The following is an 8,096-nucleotide window of genomic DNA, read 5'->3' as shown; positions in this document are numbered from 1 at the left end:
GCACAGAATATAGAATGTTGAATATAGAATGTAGAACACAGAATATAGAATATAGAATACTGAACCCAGAACCCAGAAATTTGAACATACAATGCAGAAAACAGAATAAAGAATATAGAATACAGAAATAGAATGCGGAATTGAGAATGTAGAACACAGAATATAGAATATAAAATACAGAATATAGAATGTAGAGTACAGGATTTAGAACACAGAATATGAATATAGAATACAGTACACAAAACACAGTATTTACTACATGAAATTCAGAACAAAGGATTTAGAATATAGGATACAGAATACATAATACAGAATGTAGCATACAGAATGCAGAACACCGACTATAGAATATAGAATACAGAATGCAGAACACAGAATTTAGATCATGGAATACATAATACAGAGTTTCTAACTTAGAATACAGAATACAGAGTAAAGAATTAAGAATAGAGAATGTAGAACACAGAATAGAGAATATAGAATTCAGAATACAGAATTTAGAGCATGCAATGCAGAACACAGAGTATAGAATTTAGAATACACAAAACAGAACCCAGAATTTAGAACACGGAATGCAGAACACAAAACAGAGGTTATAAAATACAGAATAAAGAAATACAATGTAGAATATAGAATTAGAAGACATAAAGTAGAGAAAAGAATACAGAAATCAGAACCCAGAATTTAGAACATAGAATGCAGAAAACAGAATATAGAATATAGAATACAGAAAAAGATGTAGAATATAGAATTTAGAACACAGAATATAGAATATAGAATACAGAACCCAGAATTTATAAGATGGAATGCAGAACACAGAATATAAAATATAGAATACAGATTATAGAACCCAGAATATAATCATGGAATTCAGAACACAGAATATAATATAGAGAAAACAGGAATAGAATGTGGAATAGAGAATGTAGAACACAGAAAATAGAATGTAGAATAAAGTATATAGAATGTAGAATAGAGAATGTAGAACTCAGAATATGAATATAGAATACAGAATACAGAACACAGAATTTAGATCATGGAATTCAGACCACAGAATTTATAACATAGGATAAAGAATACATAATATAGAATGTATCATACGGAATGCAGAACTCCGAATATAGAATATAGAATACAGAATGCAGAACTCAGAATTTAGAACATGGAATTCATAACACAGAGTTTAGAATTTAGAATACAGAATTCAGAAGATAGAATTTAGAATAGAGAATGTAGAATTCAGAATACAAAATTTAGTACATGGAATGCAGAACACAGAGTATAGAATATAGAATATAAAATACAGAAACCAGAATTTAGAACATGGAATTCAGAACCCAGAATACAGGATTTATAATACAGAATACATCATATAGAATGTAGAATATAGATTGTCGAACACAGAATATTCAATATAGAATATAGAATACAGAACTCAGAGTTTAGAACATGGAATGTAGGACAGAAGATAGAATATAGAATAGAGAAATAGAATGTAGAATATAGAATATAGAACATAGAAAATAGAATATAGAATACAGAATTCAGAACCCAGAACTAAGAAAATGGAATGTAGAACACAGAATATAGATTATAGAATACAGAAATAGAATGTAGAATATAGAATGTAGAACACAGAATAGAGAATATAGAATACAGAATACAGAATCCAGAATTTAGAACATGGAATGCAGAATATAGAGTATAGAATATAGAATACAGAATAAGGAACACAGAATTTAGAAAATGGAATGCAGAAGACAGAATATAGAATATGGTATACAGAAAATAATATGTAGAATACAGAATGTAGAACACAGAATTTTGAATATAGAATACAGAACCCAGAATTTATAACATGGAATGCAGAACACAGAATAAAAATGTAGAATACAGAGATAGAATGTTGAAAATTATATGTAGAACACAGAATAAAGAATATAGAATATTCAATATAGAACGAAGACTATAGAATGTAGAATACAGAATATATTATACAAAATACAAAATGCAGAACTCAGAATTTAGAACAAAGAATTCACAACACAATATACAGAATATAGAATACATTATACAAAATAAAGAATATTGAATGTAGATTATAGAAAGTAGAACACAGAATATAGTATATAGAATACAGAATACAGAATCCAGAATTTAGAACATGGAATTCAGAACACAGAATTTAGAATACAGTGCACAGAATATAGAATGTTGAATATAGAATGTAGAACACAGAATATAGAATATAGAATACTGAACCCAGAACCCAGAATTTTGAACATGCAATGCAGAACACAGAATATAGAATATAGAATACAGAAATAAAATGTGGAATAAAGAATATAGAACACAGAATATAGAATATAAAATACAGAATATAGAATGTAGAGTAGAGAATTTAGAACACAGAATATGAATATAGAATATAGAACAGAAAACACAGAATTTATTATATGAAATTCAGAACACAGAATTTAGAATATAGGATACAGAATACATAATACAGAAGGTAGCATACAGAATGCAGAACACTGACTATAGAATATAGAATACAGTATGCAGAACACAGAATTTAGACCATGGAATTCATAATACAGAGTTTCTAATTTAGAATACAGAATACAGAATAAAGAATTTAGAATAGAGTATGTACAACACAGAATAGAGAATATAGAATTCAGAATACAGAATTTAGAGCATGCAATGCAGAACACAGAGTATAGAATATAGAATACACAAAACAGAGCCCACAATTTAGAACACGGAATGCAGAACACAAAACAGATTTTATAAAATACAGAATACAGAAATAGAATGTAGAATATAGAAGTTAGAACACATGAAATAGAGTAAAGAATACAGAAATCAGAACCCAGAATTTAGAACATGGAATGTAGAAAACAGAATATATAATATAGTATACAGAAAAAGATGTAGAATATAGAATGTAGAACACAGAATATAGAATATAGAATATAGAATACAGAAACTAGAATTTAGAACAAGGAATGTAGAACATATGGTATAGAATATAGAATGCAGAATACAGAACACAGATTTCAGAACATGGAATGCAGAACACAGAATATAGAATACGGTATACAGAAAATAATATGTAGAATACAGAATGTTGAACACGGAATATAGGATATAGAATACAGGATACAGAAACCACAATTTAGAAAATGGAATGCAGAATACAGAATATAGAATATAGAATATACAACACAGATCCCAGAATTTAGAACATGGATTTCATAACTCAGAATTTAGAATATAGAATACGAATATAGAATGTAGAATACAGAATGTACAACACAGTATATAGAATATAGAATACAGATTGAGGAACCCAGAATTTAGAACATGGAATGCAAAACCCAGAATTTAGAATATAGAACACAGAATTCAGAATTTTGAATGTATAATACACATTGAAGAATACAGAATATTGAATATAGAATGCAGAATACAGAATATTGAATATAGAAAATAGATTGTAGAAAACAGAATATTGAGTATAGAATGAAGAATAGAGAACCCAGCATTTAGAACTTGGAATTCAGATAACAGAACTTAGAATATAGAATACAGAATATAGAAAGTAGAATACAGAATGTAGAATAAAGAATAGAGGATATAGAACACAGAATACAGAATATAGGGCGTAGAATATATAATGTAGAACACAGAATATAGATTAAAGAATACACAATATAGAACGTAGAATATAAAATTTAGAACACAGAATATACAATATAGAATAAAGAATACAGAACCCAGAGTTCAGAATATGGAATGCAGGACAGAAGATAGAATATAGAATACAGAAATTGAAAGTAGTATAAGAATTTAGAACACAGAAAATAGAATATAGAATACAGAATTCAGAAACCAGAATTTAAAACATGGAATGCAGAACACAGAAGATAGAATATAGAATACAGAAATAGAATGTAGAATATAGAATGTAGAACACAGAATCGAGAATATAGAATACATAATACAGAACCCAGAATTTAGAACATGGAATGCAGAACAGAATACCGAATATAGAATACAGAACACAGATCCCAGAAATTAGAACATGGATTTCAGAACTCAGAATTTAGAATACAGAATACGGAATACATAATATAGAAATTAGTACACAGATTGTAGAACACAGAATATAGAATATAGAATACAGAATTCAGAACCCAGAAATTAGAACATGGAATTCAGAACACAGAATTTAGATTATTGAATACAGAATGTAGAATGAAGAATACAGAATGTAGAGTACAAAATAGAGAATATATAACACAGAATACAGAATATAGAGTGTAGAATATAGAAAGTAGAACACAGAATATAGATTATAGAGAACACAATATAGAATGTAGAATATAGAATGTAGAACACAAAATATAGTATATAGAATACAGATTACCGAACTCAGTATTTAGAACATGGAATTCAGAACACAGTATATAGAATATAGAACACAAAATACAGAATATAGTATGTAGAATATAGAATGTAGAACACAGAATATAGTATATAGAATCCAAAATGCAGAACTCAGAGTTTAGAAAATGGAATTCAGAACACAGTATATAGAATAAAGAATACAGAATGCTGAATATAGAATGTGGAATATAGAATGTAGAAAAATTAATATAAAATATACAATACAGAATTCAGAACAAGGAATTTAAAACATGGATTTCAGAACACAAAATTTAGAAAAGAGTGTACACAATACAGAATGTAGAATATAGAATGTAGAACACAGAATATAGAATATAGACTACAGAACCCAGAATTTATAAGATGGAATGCAGAACACGGAATATAGAATATAGAATACAGAATATAGAACCCAGAATATAATCATGGAATTCAGAACACAGAATATAATATATAGAATACAGAAATAGAATGTGGAATAGAGAATGTAGAACACAGAATATAGAACATAGAATAAAGTATATAGAATGTAGAATAGAGAATGTAGAACTCAGAATATGAATATAGAATACAGAATACAGAACACAGAATTTAGATCATGAAATTCAGACCACAGAATTTATAATATAGGATAAAGAATACATAATATAGAATGTATCATACGGAATGCAGAACTCCGAAAATAGATTATAGAATACAGAATGCAGAAATCAGAATTTAGAACATGGAATTCATAACACAGAGTTTAGAATTTAGAATACAGAATTCAGAATATAGAATGTAGAAGAGAGAATGTAGAACACAGAATAGAGAATATAGAATACAGAATCCAGAAATTAGAACATGGAATGCAGAATATAGAGTATAGAACATAGAATACAGAATAAAATACACAGAATTTAGAACATGGAATGCAGAACACAGAATGTAGATTATGGTATACAGAAAATAAAATGTAGAATACAGAATATAGAACATAGAATATTGAATAAAGAATACAGAATACAGAACCCTGAATTTATAACACGGAATGAAGAACACAGAATAAAGAATGTAGAATACAGAGATAGAATGTGGAATATTGTATGTAGAACACAGAATAAAGAATATAGAATATTCAATATATAACGAAGTCTATAGAATGTAGAACACAGAATATAGTATACAAAATACAGAATGCAGAACTCAGAATTTAGAACAAGGAATTCACAACACAATATATAGAATATAGAATAAAGTATACAAAATACAGAATATAGAATGTAGATTATAGAATGTAGAACACAGAATACAGAATATAGAATACAGAATACAGAACCCAGAATTTAGAACATAGAATTCAGAACACAGAATTTAGAATACATTGCACAGAATATAGAATGTTGAATATAGAATGTAGAAAACAGAATATAGAATATAGAATACTGAACCCAGAACCCAGAATTTTGAACATGCAATGCAGAAAACAGAATAAAGAATATAGAATACAGAAATAGAATGTGGAATTGAGAATGTAGAACACAGAATATAGAATATAAAATACAGAATATAGAATGTAGAGTACAGAATTTAGAACACAGAATATGAATATAGAATACAGTACACAAAACACAGTATTTACTACATGAAATTCAGAACACAGGATTTAGAATATAGGATACAGAATACATAATACAGAATGTAGCATACAGAATGCAGAACACCGACTATAGAATATAGAATACAGAATGCAGAACACAGAATTTAGATCATGGAATCCATAATACAGAGTTTCTAATTTAGAATACAGAATACAGAGTAAAGAATTTAGAATAGAGAATGTAGAACACAGAATAGAGAATATAGAATTCAGAATACAGAATTTAGAGCATGCAATGCAGAACACAGAGTATAGAATTTAGAATACACAAAACAGAACCCAGAATTTAGAACACGGAATGCAGAACACAAAACAGAGGTTATAGAATACAGAATACAGAAATAGAATGTAGAATATAGAATTAGAAGACATAAAGTAGAGAAAAGAATACAGAAATCAGAACCCAGAATTTAGAACATAGAATGCAGAAAACAAAATATAGAATATAGAATACAGAAAAAGTTGTAGAATATAGAATGTAGAACACAGAATATAGAATATAGAATACAGAACCCAGAATTTATAAGATGGAATGCAGAACACAGAGTATAAAATATAGGGTACAGATTATAGAACCCAGCATATAATCATGGAATTCAGAACACAGAATATAATATAGAGAAAACAGGAATAGAATGTGGAATAGAGAATGTAAAACACAGAAAATAGAATGTAGAATAAAGTATATAGAATGTAGAATAGAGAATGTAGAACTCAGAATATGAATATAGAATACAGAATACAGAACACAGAATTTAGATCATGGAATTCAGACCACAGAATTTATAACATAGGATAAAGAATACATAATATAGAATGTATCATACGGAAGGCAGAACTCCGAATATAGAATATAGAATACAGAATGCAGAACTCAGAATTTAGAACATGGAATTCATAACACAGAGTTTAGAATTTAGAATACAGAATTCAGAATATAGAATTTAGAATAGAGAATGTAGAATTCAGAATACAAAATTTAGAACATGGAATGCAGAACACAGAGTATAGAATAGAGAATAAAAAATACAGAAACCAGAATTTAGAACATGGAATTCAGAACATAGAATACAGGATTTATAATACAGAATACAGCATATAGAATGTAGAATATAGATTGTCGAACACAGAATATTCAATATAGAATATAGAATACGGAACTCAGAGTTTAGAACATGGAATGTAGGACAGAAGATAGAATATAGGATACAGAAATAGAATGTAGAATATAGAATATAGAACATAGAAAATAGAATATAGAATACAGTATTCAGAACCCAGAATTAAGAAAATGGAATGCAGAACACAGAATATAAATTATAGAAAAAAGAAATAGAATGTAGAATATAGAATGTAGAACACAGAATGGAGAATATAGAATACAGAATACAGAATACAGAAATTAGAACATGGAATGCAGAATATAGAGTATAGAATATAGAATACAGAATAAAGAACACAGAATTTAGAAAATGGAATGCAGAAGACAGAATATAGAATATGGTATACAGAAAATAATATGTAGAATACAGAATGTAGAACACAGAACTTTGAATATAGAATACAGAATACAGAACCTAGAATTTATAACATGGAATGCAGAACACAGAATAAAGAATGTAGAATACAGAGATAGAATGTGGAAAACTATATGTAGAACACAGAATAAAGAATATAGAATATTCAATATAGAACGAAGACTATAGAATGTAGAACACAGAATATAGTATACAAAATACAAAATGCAGAACTCAGAATTTAGAACAAAGAATTCACAGCACAATATATAGAATATAGATTACATTATACAAAATACAGAATATTGAATGTAGATTATAGAATGTAGAACACAGAATATAGAATATAGAATACAGAATACAGAATCCAGAATTTAGAACATGGAATTCAGAACACAGAATTTAGAATACAGTGCACAGAATATAGAATGTTGAATATAGAATGTAGAACACAGAATATAGAATATAGAATACTGAACCCAGAA

This window comes from Vicugna pacos, chromosome 16 (assembly GCF_048564905.1).
Source record: "Vicugna pacos chromosome 16, VicPac4, whole genome shotgun sequence".
NCBI lineage: Eukaryota > Metazoa > Chordata > Mammalia > Artiodactyla > Camelidae > Vicugna > Vicugna pacos.
This window is presented reverse-complemented; position numbering follows the sequence as displayed.